This window comes from Dermacentor variabilis, chromosome 7, assembly GCF_050947875.1.
Source record: "Dermacentor variabilis isolate Ectoservices chromosome 7, ASM5094787v1, whole genome shotgun sequence".
NCBI classification, from domain to species: Eukaryota; Metazoa; Arthropoda; class Arachnida; order Ixodida; family Ixodidae; genus Dermacentor; species Dermacentor variabilis.
The window spans coordinates 54031956-54057546 of record NC_134574.1 but is presented as its reverse complement, the minus strand read 5'-3'; the positions used below and the strand labels follow the sequence as shown (position 1 = coordinate 54057546).

The 25591-nt window shown below is 45.9% G+C and overlaps 1 protein-coding gene across 1 annotated transcript in view; it reads left to right on the top strand.

The window, feature by feature from the left end:
• The first annotated feature begins 210 nt into the window (after nt 1-210).
• Nucleotides 211-25591, top strand: part of LOC142587442 (AB hydrolase superfamily protein YfhM-like) — an 83990-nt gene continuing 58609 nt past the window's right edge. The window contains exon 1 of the mRNA XM_075698464.1: nt 211-363. The gene's annotated coding sequence lies outside the window, so the exon portion shown is untranslated. The remainder of the gene's footprint in view (nt 364-25591) is intronic.

The following is a 25591-nucleotide window of genomic DNA, read 5'->3' as shown; positions in this document are numbered from 1 at the left end:
ACGGGACTCGTCAGTAACTTAGAATTTGCGTCATGGTTCCTTAGCCTGTTTAAACCAGAGGTGTCCAGAAGTGAAAGTCTAGTCGTGTCGCCCCCCCCTCCCCATATTCTCTTTGCAGAAAACCTTTAGGTCTGACCTTTTTTTTAGCAAGAACTTGTCCAATTGCTGTGTTTACCATTTGACTGCAAAGAATTGTCCAGCTATGTCTACTAACATATCGTGATGGTTACACGTTCCATCTGTGTGTCAGTTGCTACATTGAAGATGGCTTTATATACCTCAGATACCTGAGGTATATCAAGAATGTCCCTTGTAGAGACCAAGAAACACGCTCTTTTACGAAGCTGAGAGACCTATCATTGAGTGAGTACCCAATACTACACTTTTCACACAATACCTTCGCGGAATACTATACTCAATCTGTACTTTGACGAACAACTTCAAGAGCCCAAGTGACATGCTGTAATTCCCGTGTACCACGCATTGGCCAAACATTAAATAACCCCAGGTGGTCAAAGTAATCCGGAGTCCCCTACTACTGCGAGTCTTATAACCATATCATCGTGTGGCAAGTAGAACCCCGCATTTTTTTGTCTGGTTCTATATGACAGTACACTGCGGCTTAATATTGGGACAATTTTAAAGCTAACGCTTTTGCAGACTCAGTGAAATGTTCTAGCGACAAACTAAGTGAGGCAAGTATAGCCTTGGCTCCTTGATTTCGACTTCAGAACTGGCGCCTGGAAATTAACGGTTCCATTTCTGTATCATTCGGTTCCGGCACATCCGTTGTGAGCACAAAAGGCATCGCTTCAAAAAAGCAGGGCGCGAGACCTGAAGAGAAAGCTAATTTACGTGCTAATAACAGCACCCAACACTCAATTTTGATTGCGCTGGTCACGCTTTCACCTGTGCATGTCATTTAGTATTCTGTTATCTTGCTGTTCTTGTGACATGCATCTTGGAGCCTCCATCACGGTGACTCGAGCTTCCAGGCAATCTGCTGAAATGCCCAGTGGGGTGAATGACCCAGCCAGCACCCAGCGCTAATTACCCGAAGGTGGCTTTCTCGACGTGAAATGGTAAAGGGGCACCGACCACCCGGGACTACTTAGAGAATTTTATAAGAGTGGCTGAAGACTTTGGGGCCCCTAGCTGCGTTGTGTTGTTTGCTCTTGAGTTTGGAGAAGCATAAAAATATTAGAATTGGGACAAAATCAGCGTTGGGTTGTGCGCTCGGGACGCCGTGCTGGGGAATATAGGAAATGCTGGAAAACAAAAAAAAAGCTGCAAGAAGAGTAATTACAAGCGCTACCTAAAAGAATGTATTTAAAGAAAGAGTTCGAATAAACCTTGTAGTAAAAATACCGACTACGTTTTCATTTGTACGACTTCTTTCTGCCCTTTCTAATCCTGGCGTGTAGGGGTGGGGGACAAAGGACGGCGAACCTGACCTCAGCTAGCGTCTTGCATTTTGCTGAGTCTCTTGACCCCAAATATGCCGAAATTCACCCAGGACATAATAATAATAATATTTGGGGTTTTACGTGCCAAAACCACTTTCTGATTATGAGGCACGCCGTAGTGGAGGACTCCGGAAATTTTGACCACCTGGGGTTCTTTAACGTGCACCTAAATCTAAGCACACGGGTGTTTTCGCATTTCGCCCCCATCGAAATGCGGCCGCCGTGGCCGGGATTCGATCCCGCGACCTCGTGCTCAGCAGCCAAACACCATAGCCACTGAGCAACCACGGCGGGTACCCAGGACATGGCAAGCCGGCAGCCAACCATGTTAAGCCAACCAACTTTGTATGCCGATTTAGGTTGGAGTGGCATCGAAAGTCACTTTCTACGGTGCCAAGAACTGACGTGCCGACCGCGCTGGTGGCGGCAGTGTACATCTAGCAAAGGATGGCTTAACGTGGAAAGCATCAAAGAGGACGTTTTACGGAGAATGTTCTTTTTTGGGAAGCAACACTCTCTTGACTTGTCGCCCTCGCTCTCCGAGGATGATGCCAATGTGAAGTCGCCCTATACCGGCATTTCCATGCAGCATACAAGAGTGGGGCAGCGCCATATTTCCCTTTGGGTAATATGCTTAGAAACTCTATAATTAACTCCACAGCTTAACTGAGTGATCCGAGCTCTGGATGGCTACGGCTCGTATGCCTCTCTCGGTGCGACCCCTCGTCGCCCGCGTTAGCCAGCCAAGGCGGCTTACGATCCCACGCTATTTCTCGAGCTTAGAATCTTTGGATACAACCTAACGCAAAGAGCCAAGGCTGTCCTGCGTTCTGTACAAGCTCAGTTGTGGCCCACTATCTCCTTGGAGTCCCACTTCTAAAGCTATCTGTGATAAGATAGATAATGTGGGCCTAGGATCCTTAATAGTGGACATGGCAGTCAGGTGCTTTGTACGGTATACACCGACTATACTCCACAGACACGATAATTTACACACTCGGCAACTAACAAAACAATGATACAAAGAAAAGGTAAGGCGTGCAGATACGGACACAAGAGAAGAAAAGTGGACACCACGAACGCTTTATCCTTTCTTTGCGTTATGTATCCTTACCAACTAGCTCAGCGTTCTGTCGTTCTAAGAACAATGATAACCGTCATAGTCTAGAATGCCTGGAATTTCTAACGCGCGCAAGCACACATCGACCGTCCTACTCGCCGGTGTGTCATTGTCGTTGCCGGGGTGGTTGTAGTCATGGGCGGTCCCCGAGGCAATCGGAAGACGAGCACCTCTCGAGGTGGTTTGTACCGGAGCAGGCCGCCGGTCGCCCGGTGAACAGCAAGCGCAGAGCGGGACATCGGCCTTATCTGGTCCGTATCGCCGCAAGGCACCCAGTGGAAGAAGACTGCTAATTGAAGCACCCGTCAGGGAGCTGGCGTCCGAATCGTTCCACGCTCGATTCTCTCGAGCTGCACGCAGCTCTGGCTCTCGTGGCCAGGCGTTTCTACTTCCTCGCGTCTCCGGCCACACAATCCACATTATCCCACTCTATGCTGTGTCCTGATGAGAAGGAATGCAATGTAGGTGACGTCACCACCTGCGCCGCCTTGTTCCGTAGAACAATAGCCTGCGTTGGCAAGGACATCTAAGGCCAGACCAGCCCATTGTTAGAAGAGTCAGCACCAGTCGATGTCGTTGATCCGGTGGGCTCCGAAGGCTGCTTCGCCGCTACTAGTAGCTATCTTCTGCTGTTCCTACTATGAATATTTACATGCTATATCCTGGAAATTTTGCATAAAATCTTCTTCGCCCCCTTTTAGGCATTCTACGATTCTCCTTTCCCTTTGTCCTCTAAGCGCCGAAAATTGACAATCTGCGAAAACGGCGTGGCGCATGCGCGAACACGACTGTCTCGAGCGCTCTCTGCATGGTTAGATACGAGAGCAGGTGGAACAACCAAAGCCAGACCTAGCGCACCTGGCTTTGGCGCTATTTTCGTGAAATCACTCTTTTCGTGAAAAGGGCTGGCTAGATGTTTTGCATATGAGTGTACAAATACCTTAACTGGCAAACGGAGCAGAATTTCGTTTCTCTTTCAGTCCGAGAAGAAGTATTTGGCAAGAAAAGCAGCACAGATAAGCGACGGAGATTTCCTCACAGCGCACATCTCTCACTCTTCTCTGTACCACTTCTCGTCGCTTGTGGCTACTGAAGTGTCATATGTCACCGCCACGCGCTTATTTCAATCTGCATGCTTCGCAACGCCTTTAAATGCGGCTGCATTTTGCCGGAAAGGCGAAAATCTTAAAATACAAGAGCACATGGACAGACCGTGAGAAAGCGCAGTGGCGTCACTCGGTTTGCTTGTCTGTATTCCACTCTTCGCACTACCGGACGGTAAGAACCAGCCCACTCAAGCGACCACATTGGCCCATTTGCTCTCCTAGCAGGAAGATAAGTAGATTGCGTGTGGTATAAAGGTGGGGCCATATAACTTTCGTAGGAGTTGTGAAGGGAGCCACTATCTTATATGCTGCGAAATACTAGAGCGCGTGAGAATGTGCGAGACAGTACAAATATGGTACATACTCATTAAGCAAGTAACGCGAGCATAAAAAAGCGAAGGTTAGTTTTGTAGCTGATAAATTCATGTCGTGCTGTTAGATCGGTCAGTAATTTATTCCAGAGCTGCGGTGCGGCATGCGAGAATGTAAATAATTCATAATTAGTGGGAGAATGACAAATCCTGTTTACAGAAGGACATAGTATAATTCTGTGCATGATGTTGTGAAGCAAAACAAGAATGTGGTAATCAATGCAGTGTTCAACTGCTAGTATACTAAGCAATGGGCACGCGAGTGTGATTGAGTCCGGTCTTTTTAGGAACAGGATAGCTCAAAGTGCTTTATTTGGTGCTGCAATAATTGGCAATAAAGTGGCGGGGTACGTGAGTCCGTATAGGGTAATAGCATACGTAATATGCGAGTGTATAAAAATTACATAGAGTACGGAGTGTGTTCAAAGGAAAAATGTAACGTAGTTTATACAGTATTGAGATTTTCTAATAATTGGTTAGCGTAGTTTCATGGATATGTTCATGCCACTTTAGTCGACTGTCGAGGTAGACGCCCAAAAATTTCGTCTAGTTAATCCTCTCTAGAGTAGAGTTGTTGAAGTTTATTGATTTAGTTTTCACTAGTCGGGTGTTTCTTTTTTCAGCGAAAATTATGTAGTTACTTTTTATTGTAATTGCCAAAGACAGTTAAATTGAAGCCAGTTAAATAGTTTTAGCAGCACATCATTGCCGTTTTGTAAAGATCTGTTTCCGTACCAGCTGTCACGAAAATATTGGTATCGTCTGCGTATAAAATGCAGCTTTCTTAAATATAGTCGGGTAAATCGTTGTTGTATGCTAGACAAAGAAAAAGGCTAAATATGGATCCCTGGGGAATTCCGCTGTTAGTTATCATTTGGGATGACCATATACTGTTAACCTGTTTTACCTGTTACCTGTTTAACCTGATAACCTGTTAACCTGTTAACCTGTTAACCTGTGCCTGTTTTTCAAATATGTGCTAATTGTTCTAAAGGGTGTTCCCCGGATACCATACTTTTCACGTTTCTTTAGTAATGTGTTGTAGTTCACAAGATCAAATGCCTTGGTTAGGTCCATGAATATAACCATGATTAATAAATTTCTAAGTTTATTTTAGTTTCTTCCACAATGTTAATTAAGGCGGCCTCAGTGAACTTTCCTTTTATATATCCGTATTGCTCATTAGCATAAACATTCTGCGCTGTGAAAAATTGATCTAGTCGGGCAAGCACTACTTTCTCAAAAAATTTAGAAAACAGAGACAATACGAACATTGGTCAGTAATTGGAGATAGTCATCTTATCCCCTTTCTTAAACACTAGTACAACTTTGGAAATTCTTAGTAGCATCGGGAACGGCTACGAAACGAACATTCGTTAATGATATGTGATAGGGGTTCGCATAAAATAACCGAACAGTGTTTCAGCAGTGGTGCAGATACCAAGTCTAGACTGGTTGATGAAGTATTTCTTAAAGAGAGTATTGTGTCGCTGACTTCACGAGGATCGCTAGGCTTAAGAAAAAGAAAACTGGAACGTTTAGTTATTGTAACTGTGACTGTGACTAATTATGATGTATGTGAATTGTTTACAATGAAATTATTGGTCACTGTAGTCAAGTGACTGTTGGAGCTTTCAGCAATAATAGTAGGATCACTTACTATCGTTTCACTTACCGAGATTCCAAATATAATGTTTGTGTTGCAGGTGTTTAGGGCAGAATTTATTACTTTCCATGTAGCTTTTGAGTCACCGCGTGGTTGTTTAAATTTAGCGTGAAAACAATTTCGCATAGAAACCGTGATTAGGCTTTCAAGCTTTTTCTTGTATGTACCTATACTTTTGTTTTCTAAAGTGACGTTATGTGGTTTTCGCTTTAGTTTCCTATGCATGTTATGTGTGAGGTGTTGGCTTTAGAGTGCCGGCAGTTAGCCACGGTTTTCGCTTTGCGTTTCTCCTGGATACCATTAAAACACATTCGCCTAGTTTTACATCTAATAAATATTTTCGTGAACTGTTCATATTTATTGCAGTTGTGTCTGCCGAACATACAGAGTGCCAATTTTCTTTCATTAGGGCATCAAAAATGATGTCATGTTTGTATGCTATACGCTTTTGCTGAGGACATAACTAGCTACTGGATGTGATGGTTGCAAAAATAGGAAGGTGATCAGGAATGTCAGATGGTAACTTTCCACTTGGAAATATGTTGTCAGATATGCTTGCGATTATGTGATCCAATGTGCTCTGCCTTGAGTTAGTAATGCGTGTTCGTAATCCGATTAGCTGTTATAATCCGTAGCTTGTTATTAAGTTGTGTAGCTAGAAATGTCGGTTCGATTAATTTCAATATTGATATCATCCACTATAGTAATCTGAATAGTATCGTTACTGTTGTTATCAAGCCACTTATCTAATTCAGATAGATTGTTGTTTTGCGGTGACCTGTAGACGACGTCTACCAATGTGCGTTGATGTTTATGAGGTACAAGGCTTCTGGCTGCTTTATCTGGTGGTATTTCTATAATGAGTGCTTCGCACCATGTAGATCTAAAAACGATGCATGTTCTAACTCTATATATTACGCAGTTTCTTACGTAAAGAGTTACACCCCCATGTACAGCTTTGCTAGTTGTAGTGCTTGATGATAATCTTCTCCAACAAGCGAGCTCCAGGTGATAGCCAGGGAGTGGATATGTTGGCATGTGTTTTCAGATAAGCAAGTTTCTGATAAAGCAATAAAGTGAAACGTACTGATGACGCCAGTATATTTGTTTGGGGAATAAACTGTACAGATATAGAGTATGAAACGAACCTCATGCTCTCTAAGCTGAGGGACTGGTCAATAATGAACCAATTAGAAATAAATACAAAAAAAATCAAAGCTGTGGTCTTTAGGCCTAAAAATAAGCCAGTGAATTCAAATATTAACATTATGTACGGGGGAAAAAATGATAGAAATTGTCACTAGTATGAGAACTCTCCGCGTAACGTTTTCGAGTAATATGTTCTGGAACGAACACATTGACGCAGTCGCAATCCAGTTATCTAGGGTCATTGGCATGACGTGGAAAGGTAAATCACTATTGCCGTTTAAAGTTAAACTTCTCATTTATAACTCGCTTTTTATTCGTACCTCTGTTATTGCTTATTGGTGTGGGGTACAACTACCTTTGTTAATTTGCATAAACTACTTGTCTTGCAAAAGAAGTTTGTTCGGCTGCTCTTTAATGTCCCCTACAACTCCCATACTACAAACTTATTTCAAGAAGCCAACACAATTTCTGTGTTAAAGTTATACCATTACAAGTTAACAACTGCATTTAGGCGGGAAATAAAACTGAACTGCTCCTTTCTACGAGAACTTTGTAACCTTGAACTCAATGAAAAATCTTATGTTACTAGTAATAAAGAGGTATGGCGGGTGGTCACACCCAGAACAAATTATTTGAGGGAAAAGCCGTCATACACAATACCAATGCTTCTAAATAAATGTAATAATCTAGGCGTTGATGTCACGCAAATAACGGCCCAACAACTGAGAGACTTGTATGTGCAGGATTTTTATATTATTGGTTAAGTGTACATCCTTTCGGCTAATATGTATATAAAGTATGTATATATGCCTCGTATATGTGTGTGTGTGTGTATATATGTAGGTATGCATATGAGTGTGTATGCATATACGGGTATATGAATGCATGTGTGTGTGTATATATGTGTCTATATAATGTTCAGCGGCGTCTTCTTGTTTCATTTGTATTCACCACGAGAATCACACAAGCCACCCTAAGTATTTTTTATGTAGTCCCCAGTGGCTCTGTATGGATATGGGTGTGCATGTGTATATGCGAGTATGTGGGTTCATGAGAGTATATATATATATATATATATATATATATATATATATATATATATATATATATATATACTCGGTAAAAGCAAAGATTGGAGCCAAGTGTACTGCGTACACTTGGCTCGAATCTGTGCTTTTACCGAGATCTTTCGCAGTCACCCGAGCTTTTTAGGCTTTTCTCTGGAAATTGTTCCTTTTGTCTCTGGAGACAAACCTAACTGTTGCGTTATTTGCCCTCGGGTATTTAGCAGTGCATACTCTGTGCACGGTATCAATGTCTGAAGGGGCAATAGGGTATTCAACTTTCGTGCCAATGTCCACTACTAGTTGCACAAGGCTTTCGTCTTTAGTGTTCGGTATACCACGTATCTCAACGTTCTTCATGCGCGAATATTGTTGGAATTGTGCGACTTCTTTTGCGAGGACAGCATTCGATTTTTTTTTAATTCCTCTTTTTCATTCTTCAGAACGTAGCTCTCAGTAGTATAGCGCTTCGTTCAGCTTTGATGGAGCTATACTCATTGCTCAAAAAATGCAAGTGCTTTGCATTTCTATAATTTCCTTTTACTGATACAATGCTTTTTTTCTCACTGAGAGCAAGTGCTGTTCGAAGCTCGTCTGCTAGCTCTTGAAGAAACAATTTTAGGGACTTACTCTCTTTTTCAAGTTCGGCATTTCACGGCATAGCGAATACCAGAATAGCGATCCGCAAGGGCCCTTTTCAGCTAAAGTGACAACATAAAAAATGAGCAATGCGTACCTTAAATGTGACAGAAGACAAAATGTTTGTGCCTTTCCCACCGTTTGGGCGGGGCCTGGGCTATGCGGATCGCTCAAGTGGTGACGACGTCGCGGTGTTCTGGCAATAAGTAGGCGCTGCCGACGCGTAACGTTCCTGGAATTTTGATAAGCAGCAGGTTAGGTGCAATGACATCCATACACTTGTCAGCTTCATGGCGACAGTGGCAGCTTGCGGTTTAGTCTGGCAGCTTCCGGCGAAATCAATCTGAAATGTGACAGAAAGACGTTTGAACTTTTCCTGCCATTTGCGCTGGGGCTGGACTGTGCGGATCGCTCGAATGGGACTAGCAAGAATCTAAAATATAAGGGCCGCTTGGAAAGCTTACGCCGATACTAAATTTGTAGAGCTTCCAAAAGGTACACATGGTTTTCGGAATAAGCTACTGCCACTGCGGCGCCGCCACAGTTGTTTTTTATAGCCGTAGTCGAGTCACTCATTTCGGTCGCCTTGGACGGTGTCAAAATCTCTCCAGCAAGTTGTCGCTGACATGTACTTTTAATAAATATTATCAAGCTATATCGAAAGTGCGCCTAATCTGAGATTCACCGCCGAGCACTAGGCCACTAAAGTAAAGCGCCGAGTTCTCAATCTGCCGGGGGGGACTGGGGCCCAATTCCTGCCCTCTCTGCTTTCACTCGTTCCCGCCCCCCCTCCTCCCCGCGCATTCTCCTTGGCAAGAGATATACGCAAGCAGAGAGGCAATATTTGTAAAAATCAGTTTCTAAGGTCGAGCAAGTATGCCAAAATTAATGCCCGTATGGTTCTTAAGATACTGAATAAATCAATGAAAAAAAAGAAACCGAAAAACACGTAAAGTCTCGACAGACCATAATAATGCCCTTAGTCAAAGTGAGAAAAGAACACTGCGCCACACAATCATTTCCTCAAGAAGCTAAGAATTCAAATATTACAAACGCATTACAATCGGATCGGATCAAAAAACATTTATTGGGCTCTAGAAAAGAGATCTTCGCGGCTTCATACGGCCTCTTCCATCTTCTGATGGATTCTTCTGTCCGCAATCACAGGGTTGGTGCCCTAGTCCAAGGCTCCACTGAGTATAGCCGACCCGCGAGCTCGCTCTACTAGGCGCTTTTGGCCGTTCAAGCTTACGCTGGAAAGCATACTCTCCCACTGTTCCGCACTCGGGTTTTTAATTTTATAGATAGTTGGGGACTCAATATTTTGACAGACCCATGATATGTCGTACAGATCTGGTTTCTCTCCGTACCATGAGCACTTAGCCTCATATTGTGTAGGGAAAATTTTATTCAGAAGGTTTAGATTCGGGAAAGTACCCGTCTGCAGTTGTCGCCATGCAACAGCATCCTCTCTGCTTAGAACCTTATCCGGGGGTGGGTACGTCAGTCTGACCCCTTTATAATAATTTAGGATATCTGAGTAGCCCATGGGTACTGACTCGGGTTCCTCAAGGCTGGATGTGTCGGACGCCCGGTTGGTATGCCCTCGAGCTATCCTATTCGCCTCTTGGTTCCCTGTTATGCCAGTGTGCCCTGATACCCAGATTATGGTATGCTGAACTTTGTTTCCCGGGTCGCATGAGCAGAGTAGGTGGCGTGCTCTGCGCCCAATTCTGCCGTTTGTATAATTACGGCATGCTGCTTGAGAGTCTGTTATTATTGTTAGGCACCTGCCAGATCAATAGCCCTCCAGTGTTGCCAGAGCCACAGCTGCCTCTTCGGCCTCGACTACCGTGCAGTCCTGTAGTGATGCGCTGGTGATCTCCTTGAAGTCCGAATTATCCACCGACGCCACTGCTCTGCTGTTGTGTCTTCTGTCTTTGACGAACGTTGCCGCGTCCGTATACCTTGTGTTGTCCTTGTTCGCCAAGGTTCTCTGCACGTACTCCGCTCTTGCTTCTCTACGAGCCTTGTGCAGGTTCCGGTCCATATTCTTGGGTATCGGTGCGACTCGCAGTGTACTGCGATACTTGTCCGGAATGGCCTCGGTACGCTGGATCTCTTGGATCATGTTGCCGCCGCCATATCTTTACAGGAGCACCCTTCCCGTGGGGGTCTGCATCAACCTACGTGCCTGAGAGCATAGTAGTGCTTCTCTTAGTTCACTGAAGGTATTGCGCAGTCCCAGGACCAGCAGTTTCTCGGTCGATGTGCGCTGCGGCAGGTGAAGCGCAGTTTTGTACGCCTTTCGCAGTATGGCGTCCGCTTGTTCTTCTCCTTGCTTGATGCATTTGTGGTAGGGAAGGCTGTACACCACTCTGCTAACCACGAGGCTCGTGACTAGCCTAAGTGTGTCGCTCTCCTTCATACCGTGTCTCTTGCTAGGTACTCTGTTGATCATACGGGCTACCTGCATGGTGGTAGTCTTCAGCAGTGTCAGAGTATGATTGCACCGTTGATTGGATTGAAGCCACAATTCCCAGGATCCGAATGGTGGTCTTCTCCGGAATGCGTTGTCCCGCGAGGTATACGTTGAGGCTGAGCTCATCGCTTGTAGGGACCGTTCGATTTTGTTTGCCTCGCCACACCCTTAGGAGCTCGGACTTCTCCGTCGAGCAGGCCCCTGGCCCTAACGTAGGTTTCTACGCAAGTGGCCGCTTTTTGCAGGCACTCTATTTTTCGCTGAGCTATCCCCGGTTCATCCATACCGTGATGTCGTCAGCGTAAATGGCATGCCGTATGCCTTCAAGTTGTTCGAGTTGTCTTGCGAGCCCGATCACTGCGACGTTGAAGAGGATGGGGGAGATGACCGACCCTTGAGGAGTTCCCTTGTTTGGGATGCGAAACTTCTCTGATCTGACTGCTCCCAGGCCGATTGTTGCTGTCCGGTTAGAGAGGAACGCCTTGACGTAGCCATGAATCCTTCTGCCACAGTTCAGGCTATCCATTCCTGTGAGTATGGCTTCGTGGCTGACATTGTCGAAGGCTCCTTTAATGTCCAGTGCCATGATAACGTGTTCGCTGTTTCGTGGGACGTTGCTGAGCACCTCCTCCTTGAGCTGGAGGAGCACGTCCTGCGTCGATAATTTAGCGCGGAATCCAAACAGGCTGGGGGGTACAGCTCGTTGTCCTCCATATAATTTTGTAGCCTCATTGTAACCACCCGCTCGTACAGCTTGCCTAAGCATGACGTGAGAGAGATTCGTCTAAGATTTTCTACTTGCAGTTTTTTGCCAGGTTTTGGAATCATCACTACCTCCGAATGCTTCCGCTCCTCGGGTACTGTCTCCTCCGCCCAGTGCTTGTTGAAATAGTAAGTTCGACTACCAGCTCATCACTGAGGCCGCGAATCAGCGCGTTTTTAGAGCGCAGCTCTTTGGCGTCCGTTCCTGGGTTTCGCGTCGTCGTCGGCGTCGTCGTCGGCGTCGTCGTCGGCCTCGTAACCAGCTCCGCCCCGCTTTCATCCCCCCAGCGCTAGCAGCGACCGACTGATACCGCTGGATGCGCTGACGCCGCTAGACAGTCAAGATAACGTGACTGCATAGAACACCGTCGCCGCCATGCAGAAAGAGGAGGAAAGGGTCCCCCCCCCTGTTCTTGTGTGGCGGATAGCTGGGGTTGACTCACTATCGCCGTCAGCGGCATCAGTCAGTCGCTGCTATCTCTTCCCTCCTCCCTTTATCGTGTTGTCCGCTTGCTGCGCGCGCTTCTGCCCCCATCGTTTGCCGCTGGGTGTACACGCCGCCCCTCTCCGCTTCCGCTTACTGCTGGTTGCTCTCGACGGCGGCGATGAGCCTCCGCTTCGGCGGCGCGAACTGCAGGGTCTTCTCGGCGGCGGCGATGAGCTTCTGCTTCAGCCTCGCTTACTGCTGGTTGCTCTCGACGGCGGCGATGAGCCTCCGCTTCGGCGGCGCGAACGGCAGGGTCTTCTCGGCGGCGGCGCTTAGCCTCTGCTTCCCCCACGGCTGTGACAACCTCGCGAGGCACTTGTATAGATCTCGTCTTTGAGAATCAAGCATTGGTGTACCAAGTCGAACATATATCAGTCTATTTCTCCGACCACAAAGCTTCCTTCATGACTGTCAAGAACTGTTAGTGGAGTCTTTGTTAAAGGAATACGTGTGAAAAATAAAAAAAAATTATGTGATAGCGCATACATGTGTTGCTCGATTTCTTTGCCTCAATCTATCCAAAAGGTGAAACAGCTTATTTGCTGCGCTCAAATTTCGCATTAGGAAGTAACGTAATCGTCGGTAATTTTTTATCTTGTCTGCGCCTGCAGCCGTATTCCTAGTGGCATTTCTTATTGCTGCGTATACTTCCTCTTTGGTTATAGGCCTGTCCAGATCAGAATTTTCTTTCCCCTTGTAGCACTCCGTGTAGGCTGCTGGGTCACCGTCCTCGAAGCACTTATGCCTTACTCTTTCTATGAGCTCATACTCTGAGCCCTGAAACTGGTGAACCAGCCTCTGTATGGCCTTGTTGTTCTCCGACTTGGTTTTAGTCGGGTCCAGGAGTGCTTTCAGTATGCTCCACGTTCGGGTGGTACTCAGGGTTCCGCTTAAGGAATCGCTAAATTGCTGCCAATTTGCTCTCGCCAATTGTTCCGCATACTCTTCTGTCTTTTGCGTAATTTCCGCAATCTTCAGCTTTAGCTTCCTATTAAACTTCTGTCTCCTCCACCTTTTGGTCAGGCTCTGTCTTGCCTCCCATAGCCGAAGCAGTCTAGAGTCAACCTCCGGTATTTGCTCTGTGCGGTCAATCTCCTTGGTGTACTCGCTTTGCCTTTCCTTCAGCATATTCCCCCATTCCTCGATTGACAGTATCGCGCCCAGCGGATGTCCATCATAGGCTTGTCTAAAGGCATCCCAAACCGTTATTTTTGCTGTACCTATCCGACGCTTTACGTGAGCCATTCCGATTTGCGTCTTTATGATGTAATGATCACTACCCAGGCTTTCCAGCATATTTTCCCAGACCACCTGTCTCGCTCTTCTTACGAAGGTGAGGTCAGGGCTGGTGTCCTCCTGGACGCTGTTTCCCATCCTGGTGGGGATCTCTGGGTCCGTTAAGAGATGGCAGTTTATGTTGTCAGCCGCCTCCTTGACTGTCGTACCCTTTTTATCGGTGGTCTTGTATCCCCAGCTAGGATCCTAGGCGTTGAAGTCTCCAACGATTACGAGCGTGTTGTTTTTAGCCAGCCTGCTCACACCGTGGAAGAGGTGCGTGAATTTGCCCTTCTTCTGCTTTGGAGGACTGTATACGTTTACAATAAAAGTACTTCCCCCGTTCTTCGTTTTCGGTATAATTTCGGTAATCTCATGATCTATGTCTGTGTCAGCAATCTTGTGGTGTGCTGTGGCGGCAAGGGTGTTGCTGATCGGAATGACTGTTCGACCAGTGACCTCGTTTGCTTGGCATGTATACCCCTGTAATTTTGGCGTGAAGCCCCAGTTCTCTTGCAGAGCAAGGACGTCGGGCGGAATTAACTGCTTGTTGAGGAACTGTTGTAATTGTCCTTGTTTTCTTCGGTAGCCTCTGCAATTCCACTGCCAGATTTCAAGTTTTTCGTTTTTGACTTTTCTTTTATTGGATCTGGCCACGATTAGTTATCTGAATACAGGCCTAATGTTGGACGTCGCTGGTCAAATTTGTCTTTGACCCCTTGTGTTCTTTCTTGTTTACGCATGTTGCGTATGTCTGTGTTTTGCATCTCTATTCGTTGCTCTATTATGTTGAATTTCTGTCTCATCTCTGCCATGAACTTGACAAAGTATTCGGGTGGTTCTGATGCCTGTTCTTGTGGATGCGATGCACTGTGAGGGGCTCCCGATTGGAGGTCCCTAACTGCTCTCATTAGCTCTTCAATGTTTTTATCCTGCTCCTCTACCTTCTGTCTGAGGACCTTATTTTCTCTTTCTAACTGAGTCTCGTGTGTACTGATGCTATTTCGACTATTGTTACCCGAGTGCGGAACAAGCGATTTGGGAGGGCCTGCATCCCAGCTCACCTTGCCGTTGTTAATGTTGTTGTTGGGCTTCTGCTTCTTCTGGTGCCGCTGCTGCTGCCGCTGTTGCTTGCCTCCCTTGATGCCTTGGGAAGACTGGGGAGCGTTGGTCCGTGATCGGCTTTGCGAACTGTTCCGTGAACGGCTCCGCGAACTCCCCCTCCGCTCCTGGCTCTGGTTCCGGGATTGGCTCTGGTCGCCCTCTGAGCTGAGCCATCTCTTCCGATGCTGCTGCTGCTGCCCGCTCCGGCTCTTTTGGCGGCTTTGCCGCCCGCCATAGGCCGGCCCGCGCAGCTCCTTGAACTGCTTCAGGCGCTCCTTGCAGTCCCTGGACCCGGCAGCATGGTCGCCTCCACATACCAGGCACTTTGGCTGGCATTGATGCCCTTCCGGCGGGTTCCGTGCTCCGCACTGCCTGCAGGCCTTGGCATCCAGCGTCGGACATACGTCAGATGTGTGGCCTTGCTGTCCGCAGTTGTAGCACACTTGCCTCATCGGTCGGTATGGGTGGCATTTGAATTCGCCTCCCCACCAGTTGACCATCCTCGGAATGAAGGGTCCGTCGAAGGTAATGAGGGCTGTCTTCGACTTCCCCAGCATTCTGGCCCCCAGTATAGTTACACCCTGGGTGCGTATTGTCAGGTTTTCCATCAATTCTTCTTCCGTGGTCCCGGCGTCTATACCGTGGATCACGGCACGCTTGCAATCTTCAGGGGTCGCTACGTAGGTGTTGACTTGAAAGGAGCGTCCTCCGAAACTCAAGCTGGTGATTCCTCGAATTATCTTCGCGGTCTCGTCGCTTGGTGTGCTCGCTATTATGATGTTGGAGCCTAGTCGCAATCTGATGATAAAGTCCTTGCCGCCTCTAATCTTGTTTCCGCAGGCCGCACCGATGGCTTCCGCTACATCGGCTCCTTGTAGTGCCTTCACCGGCAATCCATGCTTCGGTCTAATAATAATCTTCGCGTCATTTTTCGGGAGCGGTGGCGCCCTTTGCCTAGGCCGCTGCGTTGCTCTCCTTCTGATTGAGTTTGGCGCGCTCGCGCTTTCCGCGCAGGTAGCTGCGTCGCTCGTTGTGACGTCACTCGCCGGCGCCATCTTGCCATTGTTTGCCCCTGCCTGGGGCTCTCCCTTCTTCAAAATGGCGGCGTTCCGTAAACCGTGTTTTTGGGCCTTAATTTGGCGCTTGGTCAGGAAGAGTGTCCAATCGTACTCACTCTTCGTATGATTTGTTGGGTCCGCTGCTTCATGAAGCCTAAAGTCGCCTTCGTAGTCCTCGGTTTCCGCTTCCTCTAGGTCGGAGGTGGCCTCGAGGTGGTCTGCTTCCATTTCTTGAGCTTCGAGTGGATTTTCGGCGACTCCGCTCAGTGTTGATTCAGAATTCGGCAAATTCGTGTGGCGGAGACCGATTTCAGGCTGCGTCGATGCCATGGTGTCGGTCTTGCTGCCCGCAAGCGCCGTCAAAGCGCTGGACCTAACATCAGGCCCAGCGCCTGCGCTCCGCTCGGCCGCGCGGGAGGCCTCAAAAGTCCGATAAAAACTCAAAAAACGGGCCTATCGGCTTGAAACCGGTATCCAGGTCGTCGCAAACTTGAGCGGTATCAGACACAACCAGTGGTTGATGGCTCGTTGATGGATAGCGGTCCGAATTGGTCGAAAAATGCGGAGCCCATGCAACGCACGGCCAGCGTCTCGCGAACTTCTTCCAAACGCATTACAAATACTTCGTTTGTAAGAACCACTGGACAATAAAAACACTTGCAGATAAGCTAGCTATTCAAAAATTAAATAAAATATATTTTATACTCTTCATGTCTATGAAACACTGGGCAGCACAACCATTTCCAGAATAAGCTAACAATATAAAAACTAAAGGAACATGATAAACTCCTCGCGTTTTTTCGTGTGGAGTTCGCATTCGTTTACTACTACTAGTAGTAATAGTACGTTTACTAGTAGTATTACTAGTAAACGAATACGAACTCCAAAGATATAACAGAGTTTTCACGACGCATGCGCATTAAGGAGTTCTTTTTCGATAGACCAGATGTAGGAAAACAAGATAGAGACTCTCTCAGACCACCTAGCACGTGGACACCGGAAACGCAACAGTGCCCAGACCTCCATTTATACTTAAAACCGATATCAAAGAAAATTCTAGAGTCACCGCGGCATTGCCGGAAACGCAAAAATTTCACCCCCGCTCAACACCAAATCCTTAAAGAACTTGCGAAAAGGAATGATATTCTAAACAAACCAGCAGACAAAGGCGACAGTATCGTAATCTGGCCTATAGAAAAGTACAAGAATGAGGCCTCTAAACAACTGAGCAACCAAACCCATTACAGAAAACTCGACTCTGACCCAACTTCAGATGACAGTAATATTGTGATAAACACAATAGTGGATCTCCTGTCCAGGGAACTAATCATGCAATCTGAATATCGCTTCATCATGCCGAAGAACAAAAAAACAGGACAATTTTTTCTTCTTCCAAAAATACATATAGTTCCGGTCGAAGTTATCTTTACAGCAGAAATACCAGGTCGGCCTATTGTGTCGAATAACAACACACCTACTGGGTCACTATATAAATTCTTAAATCACCACCTGTCAAACATCCCCACCACCCTCCCTCCCATCTTTCATTTAAGACACGCTGCACTTCTTTCGAATTATCGACGGCACCAACGCCAACCAAATCCTTTCCAACCACGCTATTCTAGTCACTTTGGATGTTTGTGCCCTTTACAACAACTTTCCCATGGGCGAAGGAATTGAACCCGCTTCTAGATCCCTCGCAATCAATCCCTAAGCGCAGGCTCCTGAAGTTTACTAATCACTCCTTGGGGTAGTTCTCACGCTCAACTATTTCGAATTCAATTCTATTCACTAACTGCAAACTTTCGGCACTAGCATGGGTACGCCATTTGCTCCCACGTATGCGAACATTTTCATGGGACAGCTTGAAGCAGACCTGTTGAAATCCTTCCCTTTAAAACCCCACACCTATCTTCGTTACATTGACGACATATTTATAATATGGGAACACGGCACAAGCGCCTTAACGGACTTAATTAGCCATTTCAATCACTTTCCCCCGAGTATTAAATTTACTATTCACCACTCTTCTAGTCAGATCAACTTCCTGGACACGACGGTCTACATAGTAAACGGAAAACTGAGAATGACACTTTACCGGAAGCCTACGGATAGCCAGCAATATTTAGACTACAACAGCCTTCACCCGCGACATTGCAAGCAAGGAATTTTTGTCGGACGAGCGAAACCAAAAAGAAGAATCTGCAGCGAAGACAACGATTATATCCACCACCTTAATGACCTTAAAACAATGCTAGCAGAATGGAAGTATCCCCAAGTTGCTCTCGATAGAGCTTATGATGCCCGCGTCAAGATTGGAGAGACAGTCGGAATTGGCGAAGAAACAGCCCACACTAGAAGCGGACAGACCGCCGGCATTTATAACAAAATATTCTAATGCACTCCGAAACATAAGCGACATCCTACAAAAATACCACCCAATATTATCAAGTAACGCACGTCTGAGAAAAGCGTTCCCGGATTTACCTAGGGTTACCTGTCGCCGAAACAGGAATTTGAAAGACATGTTAGTGCATGGAAAAGTCGGCCAACAGCATTCCCTCGTTATAAAAGCATGTTGTCGCCCCAGGTGCAAAACCTGCAGGCACCTTCAAAGTGACATTAAAATTAAAAGCGCCGCAAATAGTTGTACACATGAAGTCAAATCTACTTGTACAAGTTCGGATATGATTTATATGCTTGAATGTTCCTTCTTTAAGAAACAATATATCGGTGAAACAGGACAATCAATGAACGTCAGATTAAACGGACATCGCGCGGACACAGCTAAAAAGCTTCCCAAAGCCGTCGCCGAGCATTTAAACCAACCAGGTCATAAATTTGATGAACTTAAACTCTACATCTTACAGCCAAATTTGCGTTCTAAACGAGAAAGGGAAATACAAAGAATCATACCTTATCCATAAGTTCAACACATTGTAACCGATAGGCATAAACATTTCAAAGGGAGCTTCAGAATCTATTCGCTATGCTAAATTTCAAGCTATAGGCAACAACACTTAGTTTGGTTTCTTGGCGCATCCCTTTTTTCTTTTCCTTCCTTCCTTTCCTTTTTTTAGCCGGCATGTCAGACGCCGTTGACACGCCGGCTAACACGCGTGCGTTGACACGTGGTTGGCAGACGAGGGGGAGGGGGCCATGGCCTTGGCCTTGTGCAAAGCATTCCTTTATTCTCAATTCCACACGCTAACCCTACCTTCCCTCGCTGCTGCACCCACCCGCCTTACACCCTCTCCCCTTTAGAAGAAACCCACCTATATATACTGTGGCGAGGAAAGCACACGTCCCCTTGAAGAACACAAGTCCACTTGTCGAAACGTTGGCTCCTGCTTTCACCTTGTTCTCGTTTTACTTAAGAGAAAAGAAAAATGAATTCAGCGGACGAACAATTTATGATAACTCGAAGGGAAGCTCATTGCTTTCAAAACGAGATCAGGATGCCTTAGAACATGCACTTTTAAAGCGGAAAACACCAAGGAAGAAGAAGCATGTGCTTGCTGCGGTAGATCTAGGGAAATGATGGCGCATGGTTTCTTAAAATGTGAAGATATCTGCCTAGTGGTCGATTGAGGTACCTCTGGCCTTCTTGAAGCCCTTGGACTCAGTGAGAGCAGGGGAAAAGCAAACATTTCCGCAATGAAGATTGGTGTGAGGCGATTGGAACATTGGTGGATAAAAAGTAGGGAAATGCTACCAATGGAGGTGTAAAAAAACTAAGCTCCCAATAGGGGTTCGGAAATCTTGGTGATGAGAATTCTTTCTGGTTTTAAATGCGAAGCATTTCTTGGCGAACATTCACCACATTGATGGTATCCATCCATTCATCCATCCATCCATCCATCCATCCATCCATCCATCCATCCATCCATCCATCCATCCATCCATCCATCCATCCATCCATCCATCTATCTATCTATCTATCTATCTATCTATCTATCTATCTATCTATCTATCTATCTATCTATCTATCTATCTATCTATCTATCTATCTATCTATCTATCTATCTATCTATCTATCTATCTATCTATCGAGCCACCTACGTCTTGGTGCTGTCATGGTCGTTTCGTTAACTCGGTAGGTACCAAAAGTGGCATAGTATGACAAGAGTGTTTGACAAACACAAATGAGAGGTTATGACATGAATATCATGATATGTGTGGCATGTATGTCATGAAATAGCCGCCTAAGTCTTGATTCTTTCATGGTCGTTTCGTTAACTTGGGATGTACCGAAATTGGCATAGTATGACAAGTGTGTATGAAGAACATAAAGGATAGGTCATGGCATGGGTGTGATGACCTGCGTGTCATGTAGGTCATGAAATAGCCGCCTACGTCTTGGTATGTACCAAAATTGGCATAGTATGACAAGATTGTATGACGAACATAAATGATAGGTCATTACATGCTTGTCTTGGAGATCATGAAACAGTCGCCTACGTATTGGTGCGCTCATGATCGTTTCGTTAACTTGGTCGGCTCTCCGCCACTGCTTCGAATAACATCCATTCGCACAGGGTGTGGGATCCGCCGCTGTTTTATATATAGGTGGGACATTAGGCAATATAATAACAAGACCTTGGTGGCATAACCCACCACTCTATTCCAAACGGGACGCCCATAGCATTCATTCATCCATCCTCAATTGGATGTCAGCCGTGAGATTTACGAACCACTATCTAAACAACGGATGGCAAGCTGCGAGACACGAGACCCCACGACACCTACTAGACTGCTCGATGGCAGCTACGCGACCGACCGCTGTCAACCACTTTTCCTGGGTAAGCGCGCGATGTTTGCTTCTAATGTCGCCACACCTCTTTAGTAGAGACTGATGTTTGTATAGTGAGTTCTGGTTTCGCGACCTATGATTTAATATATACTTTTCTTAAAATTGAATTCTGGTTTGAGGTAAGGGCAAATAAACGAGGAACGAAGTCACGATGGAGAAATTCACAGTTGAAATTGCGGTGTTGGGGCTCTCCGCCGACTCTGCAAAAACTTGGAAATCAATTCTCGACGCGATGCAGGCAGAAGACACGACGATCGAGGAAGCTCACAAGAGCGGGGAGACCGTTCTTGAGTAAAGCTAGAACCCAAGAAACCTACTGGATACCTCGTCACGTCCAGGGTAGGTATCACGTTGCCCCGATACCACTCAACATGGACCCTAACCTACGCTCCGGCAGGAGGAGAGGAAGAGCCCAGTACATGGAGAAAACATTCAGGTTCCATATCACGGCCCGTTTTAGGACGCCGCCATGTATGAGACGAAGAATAAGGACGCAGTGGCTGTGGTATCTGACTTCTGTACACTGTTCCGTTTATTTCTGTTCACGTGCTGTATTTGTTATGCGCCTTGTCTGCCAGTACTCGTAGGTGCAGACCTCATCAAGCCTGATAGATGGCTTCTTGTGTGTACCTACCAAGTGTCTTTTATTTCAAAAATCATTTATTTCAGTATCAATGATTAATTACTAATTCATTAATAAATTGGCTGATCGTATGCTTGATCGGTACGCGACCGCCGAGACCAAGTTAGCTCCGCTGTATCGACCAGCCCCTGCATGATCACGGAAGCCGAAGAGCTGGTCATCGCGTTAGCCACACGCGAAGGCCACCACGCAAACAACTGACGATCGTCACGAATTCCCAGCAGGCCTGCTGGAACTTCCTACAGGGAAGATTCGGAAGACCTGCTGCACAAGTCCTAGACTAAATACTCAACGAGTACACTGAGGAAATCACCACCCAAACCATTATCTAGATACCGGGCCACACAGGCATCACGGGTAACCTCCAGGCCGACAGACCAACTCGAGGATTCATGCATAACCGAGGACTCATCACGCCGGCTGCAGAAGACCTGGACCCCATTGACCTCGAGTATTCACCCACAGTGAACTACCACAGAGGGAGTCGCTCGCCATATCCACCCCACCCCATTGAAATCTAAAAGAGGATGCCGCTGCCTGCCGTGGGCTCCAGGCAGGCACTTACACGAATTTACACATATTACATCGTATACAGCCCACAGTCTACAGGGACGAATGCCCTTGATGCGGGGCGACACCAACCACATACCACGTTACGCGGGAGTGCACGCTACACAACACAGAATACCACGACACGAACACGAACAGGGAGCAATGGGAGGCACTGCTGTTCAGCTCGGCCCTCGACGACAAGCTCATGCTGTTCCAGAGAGCTGAGAAGATGGCAAAAGCCAGCGGACCCCATGACTAGGGGCCCTGACTATTCGCGAATATTCTGATCATTCTTTTAATAATGTTTGTCTATCCTATCCTATCCACTGAGTCTAAAATATCATCATCAGGAATGGCGCAGACCCCCGTAATGAAGAAACGAAAGAAAAGAAAGAACGAAGGAAATAAAGAACACAAGAACAAAAGAAGGAACGAAAGAAAGAATGAAAGAACAAAGTAAGAAAAAAAACAAGTAATGAAACAACGAAAGGATGAAAGAAACAAAGAAAGGAAGAAAGGCGGAAAGAAAGAACGAAAAACATTTAAGTGGAGCATTAGGTGCTCGCAAGTGTCGTTGTGGAGTCCGACCTACAGCGCCATGCATGTACTTCCCACTGCGGCTCGTTATGTTTTGCAAGAAGTCCCGATCGTATAACTTAATGCATTACAACATGTGCAGGAGGCTTTCGCTTTCATGTATTACAGGGGTGCAACATGCTGCCATGCTGCCAAGCAGTTGTATTTACCTAGTCCAGTATCTACAGTGACCCACGTCGGCGTGAAAGAGGTTCCTTGAAGACCGACACCTATGTACACGTAACCACATACTCAGAATGAAGCGCAATAACAGTATTTGTACCTTCTTTTCCAGGGCATGCAGTTGCCATTCTTGTTCATTGGTCGATTGCCACAAGAAATGGCTGTCTGGCGCACATCTGCGCTCTTTTCCAACTCGGCAAAGTCCACATGCACTACTTCGAAAGGTGCGTCTGAGTGAAGCGGTAATACGAGCTCGTCCGGCCGTGGGCGGTACTTTGCCTTATAGACCTGGCACAAGTAACATGACCGAACGTATTTGTCTATATCTCTCTTCATATTCTTCCATCTGAACATCCGTAGAAGTTTATTATAGCATCGCCAGAAACCTTCATGACTGCCAGAGTCGGGAGTGTCATGGTACATGTGGAGCACTTTTGGAACCTTCCCATAGTTTCACCGTGTTTAACACTTCATGTGTAACTTCGACCGCCAGTCTAGATAACGCAACTGCATCCGTCAATCCGCTGCCTGCCCGGTGGATAACTTCAAAATCGTACTGCTGCAGTTCGTTTCTCCAGTGCGCCAGCTTTCCTCGTGGCTCCGACTGGCTGAGGAGATAGGTCAGAGCCTGATGGCCCGTATACAGTTTGAATTTTCTGCCGTCTATGTACGATCTAATGTATCGCACTGTCATGAGGACGGCAAGAGCCAGGTTTTTGCTATGCCTCGTAGGTACACACGCGCATATTCCTAACCTTGTCAAGGTCATGTCGCCAGCTATTTTGGTCGCACGCGTACTCACAGAAACTCAGCCAAACTTGTGCGTTTGCAGGAGACGAAACATCATAAATATCCAGTTTTATCGGTTCTAACGACAGGCTCCGAGAATGCTGGAGGACGTTTGTCGTCACGAGCTCTAGTATTTGTTACTGGTGTTCACTGTTCCTCTGCTCGAGTTCCATTATATGATGAAAAATGCCTTGGGAACCCTCACATATTCGCCCTTGTTCACTCACGCTGGTCGTACACGGTTACGTTGTACCACCGATAGCAAAATGTCGTTCGTGAGGGTTTTGAACAAGGGATCAGTGCTCACCCGCAACAGCTAACCGTCTTCCGTGGAAAAGGCTTGCCAAGCTCGTGTGCCCGACGCTGTCCGCACAGATTTCCATAGCGTCGAAGCAAATGGTCCTCGGTGAAACGAAGGGGACGAGGTGCACAACACAGGTTCGAATCCTGTCGACTGCAGAAATTTGTAATAAAATTTAGATACGACAATATGACAAGGTAGCCATCCTTGTTTATTCTAACTTCTTCCTCTTCTCTCCTCCCCACCTTTCCTCTTCTATTTCTCCCTTACATAAATGAATGTTCGGCTGTTTTCTGTAGTCCAACATTGAGCTTTGCAAACAAGTTGACAAAGAGTATAACTCACTCGTATAGGCAAGTCGAATTTCGGACCTATTTCTAGCCTTACACTCACGGCACCGCCTGAAAATGTTACTTTTAAATCAAAAAGCCTTCCTTTTAGTTTTGTCGCTCTCTCAGCTGGTTTCAGAGTTTCAGAGTTTTCAGAGTTTCACAGCTGTTTCAGACCACTACAGTCCTGTAGTGGTCGATGGTCCGTGATTGGACTCAGCAAAGAAAATGTTCGCTTCTTCTACCGTTTAATCTGCATTTATTTCCGTCTCTTTCGCTCACTCACTTTCTCTCATTTGTTGGGACAATTCGCTTACATTGACAATTGCCCTAAATACCAGAGGTACATTAAGTATAACGATGAAGCGTTCTTGGGGTTGTGCAACCTAACAGAACCAACAGATATATCCTATAACATCAGGGAAAGAAAGAGATGGCAGCTACCACTCTCCCGTACAAATTATGGATCAAATCGTTTATCCAATCGCGTCCCATCCCTAATAAATAAACTTCATGAAAACGGTGTCGAGATAGCTGACATTACTAAGAAAACATTACGAGAATTTCTAATTCAAACTGAATAATTATTTGTAAACGTTCCTCTGGCTAGGGGAAGTCACTACTCACCGCCTTTAATTAAATTATATTTATTTGATGACGTTTTCCCATACAGCATGTAAACTGCAAGATATTTATGCACCCCTTCATTTGCTATCTTTGTTTCCGTATGTTAAGAGAACGCTATGTGATAAAATTTTCAGCAATCGAAAATAATTATATATTTCTGTTATATACTGTATATTCACATATTTCCTTTATACTGACTAACCACACTGCTTTGTATCACTGATTGTACATTATACTGCACATTCATATATGTCATTTGTACTGACTAACACACTGCTTTATATCACCTAATGTACATTTCGCCTTACACGTTTCCACTCATAAATTTGTACATTGCACAAATTAAAGTGTACAAACATTATTTTATTAGGTCCCCGCTGTCGTGAATACGGGCAAGAACCTTGTCAAGCTGCAAAAAAGCAGCTTTTAGTTGTTGTCCCAGCGTTCATGTTTTGTAAATGAATGAATGCGAAATAAAAATTGATTGATTGATTGAGTGTCGTCAATTGTTTCAGAACAACTTTGCTACGTTTCCGTCCTCTTGTACCATTCTCTAACAAATGCAATTGTGTGGAATTGAACTCACTGACTAGGTGGCTCTGGCTACACAGGTACGCAGTTGCAGCAAAGGCCGGTTGCAAAGGACTCGATGCCGCAAGCTGCACGATCTGGACTGTCGCGCATTTACCGCTTTCTGCCGTGCCATATGGGCCACGCCACCTCTCGCAGTATGCTTTGTGTAGTGCGCTTCATTTTCTTTGCTTTCAAATCTTTGTGTCTATTATCTCTAATCGACACACCAATAAGCCTCTTCTCCAGCACCTTCATGTTTCTGACGCACTGGGCTCCATCACGTGCTTATTTCAATAAATATGCACATCTGTCATTGACCATAAGTGCTTATTATATTCTAGCAGACATCTTGCGTGTTTATGAACCCAAGAGATCACATCTTGTGTGACTCATACTCGCCACTAGACAAGTATTTCTGAAACCTTTTAATTTATTAACCTTCATTTGCTCTCCCAA